The sequence below is a fragment of the Protopterus annectens genome, chromosome 7.part0 (genome assembly GCF_019279795.1).
Source record: "Protopterus annectens isolate FY-2018-M chromosome 7.part0, PAN1.0, whole genome shotgun sequence".
NCBI lineage: Eukaryota > Metazoa > Chordata > Ceratodontiformes > Protopteridae > Protopterus > Protopterus annectens.
In genome coordinates, this window is record NC_056739.1 from 1,472,906,707 (window position 1) to 1,472,929,454 (window position 22,748).

Sequence of the window (22,748 nt, forward strand, 5' to 3'; positions counted from 1 at the left end):
GCTTACTGCAAGGAAAGTCCTGCAGGCCCTGGGTTACATGGCATCTTGCATAATTTTAATCCCACATGCCAGGTTGCATATGAGGAAATTACAATGGTACCTAAGGAGTGTATGGTCTCAACACAGTCACAGTTTAGAAACCATGATACCAATCATTCCATGCCTTCAAAAGGAATTCCTGTGGTGGGCTCAGGCCTGCCAGTCCAACAGAGGGTTGCCTTTCAACAAACCAAAAACAAGGCAGACCATCACCACGGACGCCTCAGACCGAGGATGGATAGCACACATGGAGGACAAATGTATCCAAGGCCTATGGCCTCAAGGGCAGCTAAGCATGCACATAAACCAAAAGGAAATGATGGCAGTGAGGCATGCAATCGAGGCATTCAGACCCTTCCTCCAACAAGGACATCTGTTAATAAGGACAGACAACACAACGGTCATGTGGTACATAAACAAACAGGGAGGCACACATTCCTACCCTCTATGCCGGATGGCTATGAATCTGTGGACTCTATGCCTGAATCTCAATATCCAGCTGCAGGCCCAATTCGTACCAGGAAAAGAAAATGCACTAGCAGACAGCTTAAGCAGAACTACCATGGATGCACACGAATGGATGCTGCATCCAGACATCTTCAAACTCATAACAAAGACATGGGGAATGCCAGAGATAGATCTGTTCGCCTCCCCACTCAACCACCAACTGAAGACATTCTGCTCAAGGACATACCACCCACAAGACTGGAGGATGGACTCTCTCTCTTTCAGCTGGAATGCCCTAACAGTATATGCCTTCCCACCTCTCCCATTGATGTACAAGGTTCTACTGAAGATCAGGGAGGAACAGCCAAAAGTGATACTAATAGCTCTGGACTGGCCAAGACAACACTGGTATCCATTATTGAGAAGCATGTCTCAGACAAAATCATGGCCTCTCCTCCTATGGCCTCTTCTTCTGACACAGAACAATTTCAAGACCCTGCATCCCAACTTGAAAACATTGCAGCTAACTGCCTGGAAAATTCCTTAAACCCCAATCAACTATTTTATCTCAGAGGGTGAAGGACATTATCCTGGAGGCTCGCAGGCCCTCCACAAGGAAGACATACTCCACTAAATGGAAGAGATTTCTCATTTGGAGCACATCAAAGGGCATGGATGTCACAGTGGCAAACCTAACACATATCCTGGAATACTTAGCAGAATTGTTCCACAATGGCCTGTCCTATTCTTCCATTAAGATTCATGCTTCAGCAATCTCAGCAGAATACAATGTGGATCCACCTATCTTCTCACACCTTCTCCTCAGACAATTTCTGAGAGGGATAAAAAATATTAAACCTCCAAGAAGACCCCCTCTACCTGCCTGGGATCTCAACTTTGTGCTGGAGAAACTAACACTACCTCCTTTTGAACCAGCAGCATCAGCGGATCTACAGTTCCTATCTTGAAAAACTGCATTCCTTCTGGCAATCACTTCAGCAAGAAGAGTATCTGAGTTACAAGCATTAATGGCAGTGCAGCCTTTTCTTATTTTCCACCAGGACAGAGTGTCACTAAGAACCAATCCTACTTTTATGCCAAAGGTGGTATCTAGGGTATCCTTGAACCAAGCTATTCACTTGCCTACGTTCTTCCCTAAACCCCAGAATAGAGGGGAAAAACTTTTGCACACCCTGGATATACACAGACAACTACGCTACTACTTGGACAGAACAAAAACTAGCAGAAAAACTGACCAGCTTTTTGTAGCATATGCAACTGGGGTGCAAGGAAGAGCAATTTCCAAACAGACAATTTCAAAATGGATAGGAAATTGCATTCGCTTTTGCTACTCCTTTCATGGAAAGACAGTTCCTGAAAATATCAGGCCTCACTCCACAAGAGCCACGGTCACCACTACAGCCTTCCTACGGGGGGTGGCTACCAAGGACATTTTAGAAGCTGCTACTTGGAGCTCTGTGCATACATTTGCCAAGCATTACAATCTACCTTTATACTCTAGATCCAGAGCAGGGTTTGCAACTGCAGTCCTGCAGGGGATCTTAACTACACCATCCTTTTCTTAGTACCTCCTCCCCCAGATTGGCTATGGTATTCTACCCATATGTTATGACTGCAGATGCATCCTTGAAGGACATAGTACAGTTTTGTACCTACCATAAATGTAGATGTCCGATAGGTATGCATCTGCAGTCAGGATTACCCTCCCTCTTTCCCCTCTGTGGTAGTCCTAGGGTGCTTACCCCTCTATTAGCTAGCTGCGGGAATCTATTATGGTGTATTTGTTTGTTTATACATGTATATAATTTGCAAATGTTTGGAAATTTTCAGCATTTATCCAAATTTAGCCTTCCTAGAGGGCACCTGGCATCTGGGGCAAGAACAACTGAGGAAAATGGCGTTGGCTGATGCTTTTATACCCCAGACGCTCTGACGTCGGGGAAAGTGCGACATTAGCCGAGGCCAGACCCAGACTTTGGAATCCAGCCGACCGAAGGGCTGCCTGAGGCAGGACAACCCATATGTTATGACTGCAGATGCATACCTATCGGACATCTACATTTATGGTAGGTACAAAACTGTACTTTCTACCCACACTAGACAAAGTACTAAAAAGTAGAATTTTGAACCATCTCTCGAGTTACATATACCAGTATCGTCTTCATGTTTTAAAACAACATGGATTCTTGACTCGTCACAATGCAGTAAGTGCTTTGTGGTACTTCACAGATGATATCCTATTCAACATGGGCAAAGGTTAATATTACAGGTGAAGTCTTCACTGACTCCCAAAACCTTCACAATTATCAACCACAAACTCCTCTTCATTCAATTCAAGACCTAGGCAATTTCAGCACAGCTGTTAAGTGGTTCCAGGACTTTCTCACAGCAGATTCTGCAGAGGCAAAGTAAGATTCTTCCCTTTCTCAGCCTACACCTGTCCCATTGGAGAGTTCTCCAACAACATGTTCTAGTTCTATTTCTCTGCTTAAAATATTAATTAATTAACTCATGATGTCCCAAATCTCCCACTCATTCTCTGCACAGAGGACCTGGAAACCTTTAGATGCAAGCCACTCAGCAACAGAAACACAACTGAAAACTTGCGTCCATTCACTTCATGCTTGGATCATTGACCACAACCTCATCTTTAACTCCTCAGAAAACAAAAGTTGTTAGGCACCTCATAAAACGTAAAAAGTATCAGAAGCATGTAAATATCACTGCACTCAGTGGTGCACCAATAAAAACCACTTCATTCAAGTGCCTCTGTATAATTCCTCAACCAATTTCTTAACTTCACTTCATTGAAAAAGCAAGAGCAAAAATTAGCCACCTTCTCTTCTGAGTTAGAAATGTCTCACCTTAACAATCTCCCCCTACTAGAACAGAAATAGTACTTCCCATTACAGCCCACTTGTTCTAAGAAGAAGGCTTCCACCCAGTGGCATACCTAGCATATTTGACACCCGGAACAGGTTTTTTTTTTTTAACATCTCCTCCTCTATGACAATTGTTTTTTAGTAATGATCATGAAATTAAACAAAAGTAATGGATAGCAAGGAGCAGGCTAGGAGCAGTGATCAAATTCCCAAAAGCCTCAGCCAAACTACAGGAAGGCTTGTCCCAAACAAATAACTAGACTAATGCTAAAGGTCAAAAATGCATTATCGTCTCCTTTGGAAAATTGGGTATGGTGACAGTGACAATAGACCCCCAAGAGCTAACTCAAAATTTCGGGATTTGGTAACTTATGTGGACAGTTGACCCCAAATTTTCTTAGGAACTGATTAAGATGAATGGAACTTAGGGACATTCTGCAAAATAAGAAACGGTTTCAAATTGGTTTTACAAATAAAGCACCCAGAGAGAGAGAGAGAGAGAATGAATATTGTAGCATATTTTATGCAAATGCACACTTGTCATGTACAGGCAGGCTATAAGCTAAGCAAACAATACTAGAGTAACTTGCAGACCAAACATGTTAGGCAAATACAAGAAAGTTCTTTAAAACCAGGAACAATTTCAAATGTTTTTCGTATAATATTCCAATTTATGTCACACAAATGCACACCAGCCATTAATGCCCAACTTTAAGCTGAGCACCAGCTATTTCATCAACAGCAATTTATTTCACACAAGTACACACTAGCCAGCCTTTAATACCATACTTTAAGCTGAGCAAATGAAGGGGGTATGTTCACATAATACAGCTAGCCACCCCACCCAAAAAATTCAGTTTATTTCACACATACTAGTCAGCCTTTAAAATCATATGAAAAGGACCAAATTATGGCCAACCGCCCCCAAAAAAGCATAGCTATTCAGACTTATTCACATAAATGCACCTTAAAAGTGGAATTTAAACCAATCAAGTGAAAAGAACAAGTTAAAATAGTCATCCAAAGCACATGTAGCCAACCCTCCCCCCAAACAAGTATAAAAATATTCCAATTTATTAACACAGCTATTCACTTGCCAGCCTTAATTGCAGAATTTAAGCTAAGCAAGTGAAAGGGTAAGTTAATTCAATCCATAGCCCACCTAGCTACCCCCACCCCAGCAAAACAAAAAGAAGGCAAAAGAGTACAATGAAAAAAGAACATAATAAATATCCAGTTTCAAAATACTGTAAACAAATGTACACACACACACACACACAAACACCAAACTTTAAAATATTTAAATAAATGCATGTACACGTGTGCGCGCACACACACACACCAAACTTTAAAATATTTAAATAAATGCATGTACACGTGCACACACACACACACACACACACACACACACACACACACACACACACACACACACACACATATGCACAGTAGCCTTGGCACCCCCCCCCCCCAAGAAAATCTGGTTATGTTCACATTAAAAAAAAATGCTTACCTTCAGTCTGGTAGTCCACAATGCCCTGGCTGATTCACTTGCTGTGATTAATCCAGTTCGCCGGGTTTGGTTAAAGAAAAAAAAAATGTTTACTCTGCAAAACTCTATACTGCATTATACTACTGTACAACTAGAAAGCTGATGTTAATTTTAAAAATAACTGTGGGTCTCTCCGGTCTTGCCTGTAGTTCCTTCTGCGTTTCCTCCAGTCTTGTAGAACATTTTCATGCATGGGTGCAAGAATGTACAGATGCAAGGAAACACACAACAGGAAGAAACAAAAAGTTTACTTTAAGCTTTTCATATTTAAAATAAAAAGCTTTTATAAGGCAATTTTTTTTATGAAAATCCAATTCAGAAGGCTGCACCCCTTACTTTTTGCACCCAGGGCAGACTGCTCCACATTAGTACACCTCTGCTTCCACTCAGCCGGCCATCGAAAACAAAATCTGTTACTTCATCACCAACTCCCCCTTTAAGGTACACCATCACTTGACTCTCAGAAAAGCCAAATGGCTCCCAGTGCACACAGGTTTGATCTTTAATTAGTCTCTCTTATTTTCAGACTCCTATTTCCTGACAGCTTCCCACCCCTGGCAGCCAAACTGCCTACCAAATATATTATAATCATAGGCACCACTTGCAAGAAACCACCTCACTTTAAGCCCCTCAAACCAGACTACAATGTACCAACAAAGTACATGCTTGAATATGCTTCATCCCCCAAGCCCCTGCTTATACTTATCAAGGGAACCAGAACTTGTGAGAGATTTGGGATGCATGGCTAGGCTTAAAAAGGCTGTTGTGGTCATTAACCTAGTACACACGTATGAATCTATGAACAACTCTTTTTATACCCGTGCACTTCAACTGTGGGAATTCCTTTCCCTCTGCTTAAAGGTAATGCAAGCCCCATTTCCCACTTTCAGAGTATAACTCAAAGTATTCCTCCACTTCAGATATGACTGCATCTGCACATGCTTCACTGCAGGCCACATCACTAAGTCTCAGGCCAACCTCTACCTCCTCTAACTGATTAATGAGTAAGACTTAGGTACCATCCCACCCTCATCTCACAACTCTCCCACCCTCACGTTCATTTGCTCTTATTTCATCATCAGCCTCATTATTCTTATAGAAATTTCTTACGTAAATATGTACATCACATCTCATAACTGTTAACTACCACAATCATTTTAATAGAGTACCTTCATTGTATAAATACTTGAAAATGTATGATTGTATATTGTTTATTTTAGACTGCATTTTCTTGTGAGGTTTTTCACCCAAGGTGCTCCTGAAAGTGGTAATTTATGATGAAGGTACTATATCAATAAACAAACAGAAAAGAAAAGAAAAATGAAAAAATGCTCGACTGGTCTTTCCCAAAGTAAAAAAACTATTGTAAAACACTTTCATCTATGTAAATATTGACTGTAATGCTTCATTTAGTTTTCACTGCCTTGGACCTGCAACACCTTTTGGGTTTTGTTATAAAATAAAACTAAATATGCTTAATTGGCAGTTTGTAAAACAAAAATGTAGGATTTGTGGAATCAGAGTTCAGGGAGTTTTTTTTATTTTCTCCACTGTTATATGGTCTCAGACTTGGTGTGTGTGTGTGTGTGTGTGTGTGTGTGTGTGTGTGTGTGTGTGTGTGTGTGTGTGTGTGTATGTGTATGTATATATATATATATATATATATATGTGTGTGTGTGTGTGTATATATATATATATATATATATCTATATATATACACCTACCCCCAGTGCTCCTACATTTATACATCACAAGCCACACCCCTACCCCTAATTAACCAATTAGCATCCAACCTTCCCCTAATACTTAACACGAATACACACCCATATTCCAAACACTCTTCACAATACCCTTCAGAATAGCCTATTCTAACTCTAATCTATCTCCTTAACAATTCCCTGCCTTTTGCTGACATTCTATATTTCTTTTTTAAAACGCCCTCACAACACAAACCTAAACTAACAATCCTTATTATATTACCTACTTTAATACTAATCCTTTCTATTTCATTTAACCTTACTCTATATGAGAATGTATACTACAGGGAAGCCCCCCTCCCATTCTCTAAAACAAACACTGCCTCTCAGTCAACCAAGCTCACATAACCATGGTAACATCACCTCTACCTCTACCTACCTTTCCCCAAAGTATCATAGGCTAGCTCATATTTCCATCCATCAAGCCAGAAAGTCCCTGAATAGTCTCTATAAAACCCTAAAGTTCTTACTTACCCTTCATTAACACCCATTACTCAACGGAGATATTCATCCCAACCCAGGACCAAATAATAACATCCCACTAAAGTCCCACCAACCACAGCCTACACCCCCTTTTACCTCTACTAAAGACCCTAACTCCTTACTCATAGCTCATCTTAACATACAGAGCTTAAATAACAAAATCAGCCAACTCCATGCTCTACCTGACACCCAATCCTTTGATGTCCTATGTCTAACAGAAACCTGGCTTAAACCAGCGACAAAGGACGAGGAAGTCATCCCTCCTGGTTATAATATAATAAGATTAGATCGTAGAACCAAAAAGGGTGGAGGGGTAGCAATTTTGTTTAAATCTTCCCTACAAGTTTCCATAGTAGACCTACAACTACCCTTTGATAGTCATACAGAAATCCTTCTCTACGCTCCAGATCAGTGCAAACAAGTCCATTAATATAATATGCTCCTACCTCCCTCCAGGCAACAACATCGATATCCTACAAGCCATCCTCTGTTGGCTCTCCTCCTCCTTCCCACAAGAAACCATCATACTTGCTGACTTCAACATTGACTGGAATACCTGTACCTCAGCCCAACTTGCACTCCTTATAAATCTTTTTGGCCTCTCACAAATGATCACCTCACCAACCAGAATCCATAAGCCTAGTGGAAAACAAAGCACCTTAGACTGGATTCTTGTAAATAACCACCCACTCTCATATAAAGCTGATACCCTACCAGATGATATAAGTGATCACTTCCTTACTTATATAATCAGGAAAAAAAAACATTCATTCCCAACCCAACCATCTTTAAAACTGTACGTAACAAAAATAATTTTAATCCAGTCAGCTTGCAATCTGAACTACAAGCTTGTGACTGGTCTCCCTTGAAACAACTTCCACTGGATGAAGCTGTATCCTTTTTTTAACTCTAAATGCCTACAAATCCTGGAACACCATGCACCTACTAAAACCATAAGAACTAGCACCAAAACGACTCCACGGCTCACCAAAAAGACTAAACAAAAAATTTGATTAAGAAATAAGATCTGGTCTAAATGGAAAATCACTAAAAATCTAACTGACCACCAGAACTATAAACAGTTAAGAAATGCCACTAAAATATCAATACTTCTTGACAAAAAGAACTACTACTTTAAACTTCAGCATAAACATCAACAAAAACCTCAAATTTTCTGGTCAGCTATAAATAAACTCTTTCACCCAGGACACACCAAGACTCCAACCCCCGCAGGTCTCTCTTTAAACTCTTCAAATGAGATTGCTAATGCCCTCAATACCTGCTTTACTGAAACTGTACAATCTCTTGCTAACTCTTTACCTCCTGCTAACTCTAGCCTCCCATTCACCCTGACTAGCATACCACCCCCTTTCATCTAAAGCCAGTTCCTACATCTCTCATCTTTACCTTACTTACTAAACTTAAACCATGTACCCCCTCAGCTGATCTCTTACCAGCTGAATATCTATTGATTGCTGCAAAAGTACTATCCTACCCTATTTCCATGCTTATCAACAGAACCATTACCGAAGGCCTTATCCCATCTCTCTGGAAAATCTCTCACATTATCCCACTTTATAAAGGTGGTAACTCCATCGAACTTTCAAACTATCGCCCCATTGCCCTACTCTCTCCTCTAGCCAAATGAATGGAAAAATGTATCCACCAACAGCTACTTGATCACCTTCTCTTAAATAACCTTCTATCAGATTGGAAGCATGGCTTTAGGCCTTTTCATAGCACCACTACTGCACTCTTATCCTTGTCTGACTGCATTAACAAACATCATAACAATAATAAGCTCTCTGCTGCACTTTTTATTGACCTTTCTAGAGCCTTTGATATGGTTAACCATTAAATACTTCTAAACATACTAAATACTCTCTCATTCACCTCACAAACACTACAATGGTTCAAGTCCTATTTAGAACATAGACAGCAAGCTGTCATCTGGGACAATAACCTTTCCTCTCATCTTCCTATTACTTTGGGAGTCCCACAAGGCTCTGTCCTAGGACCTCTTCTGTATATTCATTAATGATCTACATCTAAATATTCCTCAAGCCACCTGCATTCAATATACAGATGATTTTACTCAGGTGGTGGTGCTGCGGTAGCGTTGTCGTCTCACAGTAAGATGCTGTCCGGTTTGATTCTCAGCTAGAGCGTCTTCTGCATGGAGACATGCGTGAATGGGCATACCTTTCAATCAATCATTAGTGGACCGGAGTCCCGCTGTGGTGACCCCTAACTGGGAAAAGCCGAAAGACACAAACAAACAAACAAATGTACTGCCTCCTCTGCTCCTGAACTCCAAACCATTACTCAAACTGTATGTAGCTCAGTTGAGAATTGGTTCCTACAATGTTGCCTCCTACTAAATGCCAAAAAAAACTAAGCTACTGCTTTTTACCCCAACACTTAAGTCTTCCCCTATTCACCTCACTGTCAAGACCAGTAACGGCACTATCATTGCACCAGACCCAACTACTAAACTATTAGGCATAGCAACTGATCAACATCTTAACTTTGATTCACATATTAACATGACTATCAAAACTGTAAACAGAAAACTTGGCTCTCTCTATCGTATAAAATCTTTTCTTACCCCTGTAGCCAGAACCACCATTGTCCATACCCACCTTATCTCTACCCTCCTCTATGCCTCCCCCATTTATACCAATCTCTGCAAAAGTAGCCTTAATAAACTGGCAACCTCCTATAACAACATTACCAGATTTGCCACTGGCTCCCTATTTAAAACCCACCACTGTCTAAATCATAAACAGCTTGGTTGGCTAGAACTTCAAAACCAGATACTTTTTCAACAACTTATCATTACCCATAAAATACTACATCAGCCCCCCAACACCCCTACTCTCAGTAGCCTCATCTCTCCCTATAGTAATCTGAATACCCTTCACTCAGCGAATAAATTACAAGTAACCATCCAGAAATCCTTTAACAAAGCAGGCGACTCCCTCTTCTCTAATTCAGTCGGGAGAATCTGGAACAGGCTTCCCAGCAATCTACAGTTACTTTCATCATTACCACTCTTCAAGAATCGAATAAAACTACTCCTTAAAACCCAGTGGCTTTGCCCATGCACTAACCCAGATTAAAACTAAATGTAGTATTACTGGTTTCACCCTCATTCAATAACCAAACCTAATTACTAATGTTGCTTTTTGGCTTTGATCTTCTCCAGTCTTCTAGTGCCTGTAAACTACCCTGTATTACATAAAATAAGAATATTCCCCTATTCTAAGTACCTGCATTTCAGCCTTATATGTAATTCTTTCTGTTTTTCTAGTGGGTATAATCCTTAACATACCCAATAACCACCTAAATCCATCTTACCTTCCCTACTTTTCTCTAAGACAAATGTCTATCCTTTTACCTAATCATCTGCTTACATTGAGGAAAAAAAAACACTTTCTGAAATTCAGTCAGTGAAGAAAATGTATATGAATGTTTAATTGATGTGTTTTTTGTCTTCTGTCTTTGTCTATTTTATTTTTTCATTTATTCTTTGTAATATTGTTACTTAGCATAGTTTGGAGCTTATTTCCCCAGGCCTCCACTGAAAATGGACATGTATCCAGGTGGACTAGCCCAGTCAACAAATGTAAAATAAATAAAAAATAAATAAATATATATGTGTGTGTGTGTGTGTGTGTGTGTGTGTGTGTGTGTGTGTGTGTGTGTGTGTGTATATATATATATATATATATATATATATATATATATATGTGTGTGTGTGTATATATAGTGGCACCCTAAGTGGTAGCGACTACTTCGGCTCTGAAAGGAAATGTGCACTGTTTGTCCTATTCCATGTCTAAATTAAGAGAAAAAATAAATTAGGGAAGATTTCTAACAGTAAGTTAATTTACAGTAGACAGACTGTTCTGGAAATTCGATCCTCAGGCTTGCTGTGTAACAGGTTTGCCGAGTTGCTGTCTATGGGGCCTGTGAGGCCTACAGCACTTCTTCAGTTACAGGAGCTGGGAATCTTACTCAAACATGGAACAAAATGCCTGGTATGTACAAAACTGACATTTTTGGATAAAAAATATTCGATCACTGGAAAGTAACATGGACTATATAAGGCTGAAATTATCTACTCAGAGCAAGGTGAGGAAATGCTGGGTGCTTATTTTTAGTGAGACTTGGCTAAACTCTAACATTAATGAGAGTGCAGTCCATGTGGAGAGGCTATCACTTTTTAGAGCAGACAGAATACATTCTCTCAGTGGTAAGTCCAGAGGGGGAGGTGTCTGCATATACATCAATGGTAACTAGTGGATCAGTTGTGAGCTACTATCCTCGCACTGTTCAGATAATCTAGAATTTTTGTCACTGAAATGCAGACTCTTTTATCTACCCAGGGAATTTAACAGCATCTGCATCACAGCTGTCTACAGTCTTCCCAGTGCTAATCCAAATGAGGCAATAACTACATTATACCAGACTATAAATGAACTGCAAAACCGGAATCCAGACTGTGTTCATATAGTGACAAGTTGCTTTAATCAGACCAACTTGAAAATGGTTCTGCCCCACTATTTCCAATATGTGGACTTTGCAACAAGAGGAAAGAATACACTGGACAAGGTATATAGCAATGTTAAGCTGGCATTTAAGGCAGTGCCTCACCCACACCTGGGAAGCTCTGACCACCTCTCCATATTGTTACTACCAGCATATAAACCATTACTAACTAGAGGAGGACCAACAGTTAAACAAGTAAGAGTATGGCCAGAGGGTGCAGTCTCAGCACTCCAGGACTGTTTTGAGAGCACAAACTGGAGTATATTCAAGGAGGCAGCTACTGAGAACCAGTGTATCAACCTGGAGGAGTACACTGAGGCAGTAATGGGCTACATCTCGAAATGTGTGGATGATGTGACAGTCACCAAAACCATCATCACACAAGCCAATCGGAAACCATGGTTTACAAGAGAGGTGTACGACCTGCTGAAAGCAAGGAATGCTCCCTTCAGTTATGGAGACAGGGAAGCCCTAAGAACAGCCAGAGCAAATCTGAAGAAGGAAATGAGGGAAGCAAAATGCCCCATGACAGAAAGATCCAGAGCTACTTCTCTGAGCAAAAAGAGTCAGGTGCCTATGGCAGGGTATCCAGTTCATAATTGACTACAAACCCCTATCTTTGCAATGTGAGGACAACAAGGAATTCCTAAATAAGCGGAATGTCTACTTCAGCAGATTCGAAGAAGGCAGCAGAACAACAGCAAAGAAAATGCCCATCTGCCATAACAAGAAGATACTCACCCTCGACCCAGCTAATGTCCAGAGGACACTGCACAGTGTCAGCCTGAGAAATGTAGCTAAGACTGACAATATCCTAGGGTGAGTGCTCAGGGACTGCACAGTCCAACTAACAAATGTCCTCACAGATATCCAACTAACAAATGTCCTCACAGATATCTTCAATAACTCTCTGAGTGAGCAAATTGTTCCAAAATGCTTCAAGGACACAACAATCATTCCATTACCAAAGTAGTCTCCACCATCTTGCCTAAATGACTTCCACCCTGTAGCCCTCACCTCCACAGTGATGAAGTGCTTTGAAAGGCTGGTCAAGGATGCCATAACATCTAGGCTGCATGCTGATCTTGCCCTCTGCAGTTTGCTTACAGAGCAAACCACTGTACTGCAGATGACATCTCTCTAGCACTCCATCTAGCCCTGGAACACCTTGAGAATAAAAACACCTACACGAGGGCACTATTCATTGACTTCAGCTCTGATTTTAACACAGTCATCCCTCTTTATTTGGTAATGAAGTTACTCCAACTAGGCATCAACACTCCACTTTGTAACTGGATTCTTGACTTTCTCACAGACAGACCTCAGAAGGTGTGCACAGGAAATAACTCAGCATCACTCTTAATACTGGAGTCTCATAAGGATGTGTACTAAGTTCCTTGATATTTACCCTGTTAACACATGATTGTACAGCCAGGTACAATACAAATCACATCATCATGTTTGCTGATGACGCAACAGTCGTGGGCCTCATTAGTAACGACGATGAAACAGTGTGTAGAGATGAGGTGGAACAACTGATTACCTGGTGTGGAAATAACAACTTGGCACCAAACATAAACAAGACAAAAGAGATAATTGTGGACTACAAGTAAAATTACAAGGAACATTCTCCCCTTCCATTAATGGGGAAACAGTGGAAAGATTTGGAAGCACAAAGTTTCTGGGAGGGCACATTGATGAGGACTTGTCTTGGAACACCAATACAAATGCTATAGTCATGAAAGCGCACCAGAGATTGCACTTTTTGAGAAGGCTGAGAGGAATGAATCTCTGACAGTTTTCGCTACCTTCTACAGATGTACTATAGAAAGCATGCTGACAAACAACCTCATAGTATGGTATGGAAGATGGTCTACTTATGAGCGCAAATCCCTCCAGAGAGTGGTGAAGACAGCCGAGAGGATCATCAAGACCACCTTACCATCTATCCATGACTTGTACTTATCCAGATGTCTTGGCAGGGGGGAGAGGAATAATTAAAGACTGCACTCACCCTGCTTACAGACTGTTCCTGCATCTATTATCCGCAAAGCGCTTCCGAAGCATACGGTGCAGAACTACGAGATTCAGGAACAGTTTCTTTCCTAATGTCACCAGGCTACTGAACTCTAGTAACAACTACTCTCCGTGATGACCATCTGGGTCAATAGAAACTGTAGTAGCTTGTTTCATGTTTTGGTTTAACCTAGTTACCAGTCTCCTGTAATAGCTAGTGCAATATTCACCATGACTATAACTTATAAGCCATCTAGGGCAGTAGCAATACAGTAAAATAACTCTCTTCTTTCTTTCAGTGCAATAAATACATGATGCAAATTCATAAATTAACCATAAGGTCCATAGTGCAGTACTCTAATGTTCACAGTGCAATACTTAAATATCTCTTTCTGTGCAAGGATCAATGCAATATCTTAACCAAGTACCTGTGCAATACTAAGTCTCCTGCAAATAAGTGTTCACTGTGAAAAGTATTAAAATGTGTTCTAATTATGTGCAATATTAGTCTGTCTGCCTGCATGTCCGTGATATAATAGCTAGGTGTTATACATGTATTTGTCTGTGAAAATACTTTATATGTTGTCTGCACATTGAGTCCGAAGGACACGGAATTTTGTGCAGTTTTTGCACTTGGGTGATTTCTGAATGACAATAAAGGTTACTTTGACTTTGATATATATATATATATATATATATATATATATATATTTTTTTTTTTTTTTTTTTACTGGAGATGTGTGGGTGGAGGGGGTTTGTCATGCTTGCAACAATATTTTTGTTGTTGTTTTTCATTTTTTTAGGTTCAACCTTTTTTGCAGCTGACATTTGTTTTTTTATCAGATTTTCTGTCATTTACTTTTATGCCAACAATGTTGAGTACCTTTTGATTTTTTTGTTGAGATTTTTAAAAGTATACTCATCTCTATGCTTATGTGTGTGTGTGTGTGTGTGTGTGTGTGTGTGTGTGTATATATATATATATATATATATATATATATATATATATATATACACACACACACACACACATATATATACAGATGTAGTACTAAAGGGTGGAGACACCAAACATGGCGTGGAAAAACACTGAAAAAAGAAAAAAGCGAAGTAGTTCCACAGGTTAACGGAAAGAAAACAGAAATCCACAGAACAAAAAAGCATTCTGTTCTCACCAAAGAACAATCTTTATTTGAACTTTGTTATAGCTCTTTCATCAAGACTTCTTCAGAAAGATCATGAGACACTCCATTTGAAATGTGTAGTTACCATGTGATGAAAAGTATGTGATAAAAACATCATAGGGGGTTACTAGGCTAATGGCCCTGAGGCCATTACAAGCCTAGCCAAGAATCTATCCCCCCCTAAAAAAGAAACCTTAGTTAGCACCTGTTGTCCCTGTCAATGAGGGACACAGGTGGAATCCCTGGGACAAATTTGTGGTTTCCCATCCACTCACCAAGGTTGCGCTTGAAGAGTGATAAAAAAGTCATATGAGTCCATCTGTAAAAACAAATGTTATATACAATGATTAATATTTTTGTAAGAAAATTATTTTTTGTTAACAGAAGTAAATATTCCAACATCAGAACAATCATTTAAATTTTTGCTGCCTTCGTTTTAAGAACGCTAGCAATACTGATTCATTCATTCAGGCCTGCCGGTAAAGTTCATGGCATTCCAAAAAAGTTTTCCAACTCCCCAGCCCAAAGTCATGTTAATTTTTTCGAAGCATCATGAAAGTTAACTTGGAAAACATTTTGCAGCAACATGCATGTTTATTTAATGCATTGTTAGCTGAACCCTTTCTGATGTTGTAAAGATGTTCATATAGTCTCTCCCTTTTATGCTGCATCCAGTTTTTGCCAATGTGGAATGCATCACAGGACATGCAATTAGCTAAATAAATGGCTGCTCTAGTCTCAAAATTTGCCTGATATATCCAGATGTCTCTCTAGTGTTGTCAGAATGATAAATCATTCTCCCATTAGCATGGATTCTTTTTTATGTTATGCTCATTGTTTCTGTAAGTTAAAATGATAAATCTCTTGAAATTGGTAGCTTGTGAGGGATTTGTATCCCCAACCTCATCACTACTTTTAAGAATAGTGATAAATCATTGTGGCCTCATTTACCTTCATATATCTCATGGTAGCAACAAGGAGATGACCAGTTTAGCCTCTCTCCCTAAACATGTCATTTAAGTTGATCAAGTCAGTGTAAAATTGTTATTGTCAGATATTAATTTGGAGAGAACCACCATCTGGCCTTTCACCACTTTTTTTTTTTGAGAGGCTGGAAATTCCTCTAGCACAAATAAGAATTTGAAGAAGTCTCTTTGTGGTAGCTATTCAAGGAATAGCAGCATAGATAAAATTATTATATAGCCACACATTGAGGTAAGAGATGTTATCACATGCAAAGCTGTAAGGGAAATGCAGGAAGGAAGTAGTATCTTCCAGAAACTGCACAAACTGATGTAGTACCTCTACAGCACCTTGCCAGAAAATAAAGATGTCACCTAGGTTCCTGAAGTAAACCTTCCAGTGGCTTCTGTAGGAGCTATAAAATACAAACTTGGTTTACCAGCACTATAAGACTAAATTAGCATATATGGGGGCACATGCACCACAGGTACTCCACTAATCTGTGGTAAAATTCTCCTTCAAAGGTAGTGACATTGTTGTACAACACAGTCTGCATTGTTTCTTCCAGCAAGTTAATGTACCTAGCTGAAAAAGAAGCACCCCTGAACCACCTTATATGTAGGTCATGTGGTATGACCAAAAAGGGTCTTTTATGTCAGTCGTCACTAAGATAGTATCCACAGAGAAGTCCACTTTTTTGATTTCATGTAAACATTGTCAGGAATCTTTCAATCATAGCTCTCAACCTTCCATCTCCAAAATGAGGAACACTATCCCTCATAATGTAGAACAAATGGGCAAAATGTGGAACACATACTAATGGCTTACTAACAATTTCAACTAGGAAGGTCACTGGATGGATAAAATATCCTGGTTTTACTTATAAAGAAGATCTTTTAATGAATTAGTATGATTCATTTCTATTTACCATGGATTTCACTTAAAAAAATTCCTAACTCTTAATGTATGACAGAGTCCTTCAATGTGGAATTGCGAGGAACATGAACTTTTTAAGACTCCAAATGAGGTACGTTCCTTGTAATGAGGTACACTTGAGAGGTATGCTTTCAATATATGATGACGTCTTTTAGTGGTGTTTTTTTTTTTATTTGAAGTCATTAAACTTCCCAGGTGATTCTGTTTTTGAACCCCCTGCCACAACAATAGGTCTTAGTGGGGGTTATTTAAGCTCTTGTGGATCTTAGGTTTTCTAAATATATTTGGTGTTCTTAAGTGAGTAGTAAGTAAGAAGTTATAGAGATCAGCGTCAGTAATATCAGTCAATAATGGAGCCTGGCACCTCACGTCAATCTTTCTATAACCTACATTGATTTCTTGCAGGGACACAACAGAATAGATTCTACAGTAATTCAACATATTTAGTCTTTTCCCCTGTCAAAAACATCAGTGTTAACAAGCCAGAAAGCATGAGGTGAGAGACAGCCTTGGTGCATGCAAAATTTAAGACAAAAATAAAAACATTATTTTTTGCAGGTGGCAAGCCTCCTTTGCAGCCCCCACACCCTCTGCTAATTATACATACTAACTCCAAGATTTTACAAATATGGGGTAAGGGCATATTCCCCAACCCTGAGAACTGTATGATCTCAGACGTGTTGAACTGTTGTTTAATCGATCATGTGTAGTTCACTAAACACCTGTCAACCTAACATACACTAGATCTTCTGCAGGCAACCATACACACACACACACACACACACACACACACACATATATATATATATATATTCTGCAGGCAACTATATATATGTGTGTGTGTGTGTGTGTGTGTGTGTGTGTGTATGTATATATATATATATATATATATATATATATATATATATATATATATATATATATATGTATCTACATACATACACACTTATATATGGAGCTATGGGTTTATATGTGAACATAAACCTTTTGGAAAGTAGCCAGTACAAAAAAACAAAATCTGTATTTTTGCAGGGGAGACAAGCACCCGCCACACTCCCTGTAAATTATATATCAATTCTGAGATCACACTACAGTGGAAAAAAGGCACGTTCTCTGATCCCACTGTACCATGATCTCAGTACAAACACTTCGACTTTTCAAAAAGTTCATCATGTGGTCTCGACCATATGAAGTTTGACTTTCTGAAAAGTTGACCTCAAATGTCAGTTTCCTCTTGTATATTATTTGATTTGCAGCTATGTAGATGAAGGGACGATACCTGACCTAGTTTACTTTTATTTAGTGGCATTTTGACATCTGTTTGTCACATTTAGGAAGCAGCAGTGCAAATTTTAAATCTGTACTCTCACATACAATTTGGTACCAGCAGGTGGGATTATACATCTGTCAAACCCACGTGCATTTTTCTGAAAAATGAGAAGATTTTAACTACAATGTCTGACATTAATTGGTGTCTGTCATCCTCTTAATTTTGTGATAAAGTCACCAAGTGTCACACTGAAGGATAAACAACAATTGGATGCAAATTCTGAGATGGCTGAGATATGCACTGTCTGTATTTAGTCTACTAGGACAGAACTTGTGATTCCTGAACTGGAAGCAAAACAAATACCAGAAAGTAAATGAATGGTTTTAATACTGACTAGAATTCTTTTCTAAGTTTTTAATCTTTCTGTTTGGCATTATATTATTTTCTTTCATATAACTGCTGTGATTGGTTTTAAAAGATGCTTGTTTGAAATGTGTTGAGTTTTTAATCAATTTAAATGTATTCTTTCCCTTATGAATAAAGAATTTCAAGAGTAATTATTTAAAAGTCTTGTTCTGTTCATATCTATGAAGTTGTCGATAGCAAGAGAAAACAGCAGAAGACAGACACTAATGCAAACACAAAATCCAGAGTCCCTTTCAAGTGCTTTGAGTTTTGCATATCAATACCATTGTTTGTACTTTGCTTTATTTTACCCCTTGTACACTCATCAAAGGTCTTTCACAATGTCATGCTCTTAGTGAATACTCAAGTTATTAAATGTTATAGTTAAAGTAATACATTGATCCTTTAGCACTATCTATTTGTATTTTGGGATGCCAAAGATGAATGTTCATGTTTAAAAATATGGTGTTAGAAGTTGACAGACATTTAAAGAGCCGTTTTCTTTAGCAGTTGAAATTATTGCAACAGTCAAAGTTACATCAGTAATGTAAATTCCTTATTGCAGTCAGACATCTTTGAAACAGATTATGTGATCCAAAACAATTATACTGAAGTTATGACCATTGGGTGAAGGGAGAAGAGCACAGTATCCTACGTGCTTGGATTGGGCGAAAAATCTCTGCAGTAAAATAATGTATGTGATGTCCAAATTTCAATCTTTCAAGAGAAGAGAATATCAGAAATATTTTCAGATCAGTATCCATTTTGTTGTGCACAGAATGGCAGTATCTGAATGTGCAGTAGAAAAGGTAGTTTTCCAGTAGCTGTTTGTAATTCTCAGCAGAGTACCTCAAGGAGTTACTTTCATTTCTTCATTTGATGAAACGGTTTAAATGACTACTATGGTTAGAAACTGAAGACTTTTTTTTTTGTCATATCTTGGTGGTTTATACCACTGTCCCTGCTTTACTTTTAATGGTTACTATCAACTTGTTTTAACTCAACATGGCCTACTGTGGGCTGCCATACTTTTCAACAAATGTCTCTTTCTCAAAATGCATTTTATGTCCCCGCAATATGAATGTTTGTCCTCCTTTTTGTATCACACTGTTCTGTCCATATACTTTGATTGAATGACTCTGAACTACTGTTTTATTTACAAATTGATGAGAGTTTTTTATATTTTAATTGGTTACTTATGTTCCTTGTCTGCCTCTAAACAGACCTGGGCTGCTTTGGTTTCTTCTGCAGAAAGTGATTAAAATAGTTTCTTTTGTGAAATAGCAAGCAGTTTTTTTACTAACTACCACCTGGTTCTCAGCCAGACGTCATGTTTTCTGAACTGCACAAGGGTGCAACAACAAAGCTGCATTATCTCTGCACAGTAAATCTGCAAAACTAGACACTCAATAGGCGTATGGTCTCAGTAATAGGAAAAGAAGGCAAGATGACTAACATTTGGTGTGTAGGATTTTCCTGGACCAAAAATCTTGAATTTCAATGGCAATAATATCTGATAGCCAAAGAAACCAATTATTAGAGAAAGTTTTGCATGATTCCATATAATCCATGAATAATGTGCACCAAAGAATCTGTATAGTACAGCTAAGTCATGTTTTATTTATATGAATCTACAGATCATTTTGTAGTTAGGAAGACATACTCTGGAATGAAAAATGTCAGACAGAGTTGTCCTGTAAAGTCAAACATAAAATGGAGTCAAGAGAAACATGTAAATATTTAGCAGCATCCGGAACTTGGTAGACATTGTAAATGATACCTGAGGAGAAATGTTGCTATTGTAAGGGTAAGTTCTGCTTCTGCAGTCCACTTTCCATTACCGCTGAAACAGATTGTGTCGTTTACGTCCTGTTCTCAATGACTTTGTCTCTGTCCTTGAAATAAATACATATGATTTTGTAAACAATCTACCCTCAAAATTTGATGTTAGTAAACTATAAGTATCTGTATACAGAAAAACTTAAGCATTTTCTTTTGTTTGCAGGTCATACCAGAGTTCTTCTGCCTATCCCATTTTCAATTTCTTCTTAACCTGCCAAGCTTCAAGTTTCAGTTTCTGGAAGAGTACTGTAAAGCTACAGCGGTCACACTAATACACCAAGGAGATCGATTTCTGATGCTGTTACAAGGAGTCAAAGCAACAGCTGCCTATAACAGTTATCTAATTTTTAATCAAATAATGTGAAAATTTTAAGACTTTTTAATTAAATACCTCATTTCTTACTGTACTGTTGGATGTTTAGCATTTCTAAATGCTGTCTTTATGATGAATTGTAACATATAAAGTTCTGCATTACAAGAGAATTTTGTTGAGCCTCCTGATTTAACTTACAATCACTGACTGTGAAATCACAAAGTGGGATGCAGGGTGCATTTTGCAATCATACATCATGGACTACTCATGGACTATCAGTTTTGTAATCGAGGGAGGAACTTACCAAGCAACATACTGTAATGCATCATACTTTTCCTGATAGTACTGCAGATGTGTTGGAAAAGCTTAATAATTTAATTGCAGATATATTAAATCATGAAGTTAAGATGCTATGTGCTGTATTTTAGAGTTTACCATGTTTTTGTGAACATATTAAGTTAAGGGGCTTTTCTGTTTCTTTCCACAAATACAATTTATTTTATAATACCCAACTCAAACCATTTAGCCAAAATATTCCACTGTCAAACTTCTTTGTGTAGTCATTAATGTAATATTTTTTCATAGATCTGCTCACTGCAATATAATTCTGCACTGAGAATGGATATGTACCTGAAAAGGCAGTACTGGGAGTACATAGTACACATTCCTTTATGAAATGTCTGTAAAATTTAGACAATTATTATGTATGGGGTGTGAGATAAGTAAATTCCTAATTCTGTAGATAAAACTCTATTAGTATTTCATGGTTTGGCATGAGTAACATATAAAACAAGACTCAAACATAACATTTAATTCTGATACCACCTACTTTACAAACTTACTATGAACCTCCCACTCAGATAATTTATTCATTCATTCTTTGATTAACTGTTTAATACAGTTTATAGTTGCAGATGAGTCAGCCTAACCCAGCACTTACTGGATGCAGGGCACGAGAAGTAATCCTAAAAAGAGTGGGTGCCAACCCACCACAGGATGAATGCACGTACATAAACACCATTACACATACACAGTCATGCATGCATGCGTACACACGTGTGCACATAAACATGCATGTACTGTATACATACATGCATACATGGATGGGAGAATGTATAAACAGGTATGCATGCACAGACGCACACATATGCACACACACACACACACACACACACACACACACACACACACACACACACACACACACACACACATACACACACTTTCTTTCTCAGTCTGTGTCTTTTTCACTCATACATAGCACAATCACCTACAGGTAATATGAGTGGATGTCAATTTATATACAGCATATTTTTGAGATATGGGAGGAAGCCAGAGCATATGTTAAAAACCCACCCAAGCACAGAAAGGACATGTAGGCTTTGCACAGAAGGCACTCCAGCTGCAAACTTGTGAGGCAGCAGTGTTAATCATGTTCCATTCTGCCACCCCCACCCCAAACCATGATTTATCTTAAAATTCTGGCAGAATTATACCTGCCACAAATGATGTAATGTCCATCTGTAGAGATTCACTCTGCGCGTATTGTATTACACTACTTTGATTCTTAATGATGGGTTGAGATGTCAAAGTATAAGTTATGGCCTCCTTTTTTGTAGCAACTGACAGGAGTTTGGATGTGGAATTTATTAAGTAACTTGTCTGAATTAAAACAAAAGTTTAATTTGACTATATCATTAAAATGATAACATTTCCTTGAAACTCAGCATCAGCATTCAAGGAGACAAACTTTGCAATTCCATATTAAATAGTAACAGCAATTGCTCTTTATCTGTTGAGAATGCTTCTCTCCTTCCAGAACAATTAAGAAAATATTGTCTACTTAATTTCAACACTGAGTACTTTAGACTGATAAGTTCTGTACTTTAAAATGCAATGTGTGTCCTTCTACAGTACACATTGATTTGTATCACTTTTAATTTGTTCGGCAAAGTTCTAAAATCAGACAGTACATATCCTGACTCCAAAAAATATTTTACAACAAACAGGGCTTTGACAGCTTTGATGTCCTTCAAGAATGCAACTGCAGTCATAACATATGGGTTGTCATGCCTCAGGCAGCC

General features: G+C 38.5%; 1 protein-coding gene across 2 annotated transcripts in view; it reads left to right on the plus strand.

Annotated features, from left to right (window-relative positions):
• Positions 1-20,834, plus strand: part of LOC122807082 (deoxyribonuclease gamma-like) — a 925,207-nt gene extending 904,373 nt beyond the window's left edge. For both annotated transcript variants that reach the window (XM_044078020.1, XM_044078021.1), the window contains exon 10: positions 20,515-20,834. The gene's annotated coding sequence lies outside the window, so the exon portion shown is untranslated. The remainder of the gene's footprint in view (positions 1-20,514) is intronic.
• Positions 20,835-22,748: the final 1,914 nt, after the last annotated feature.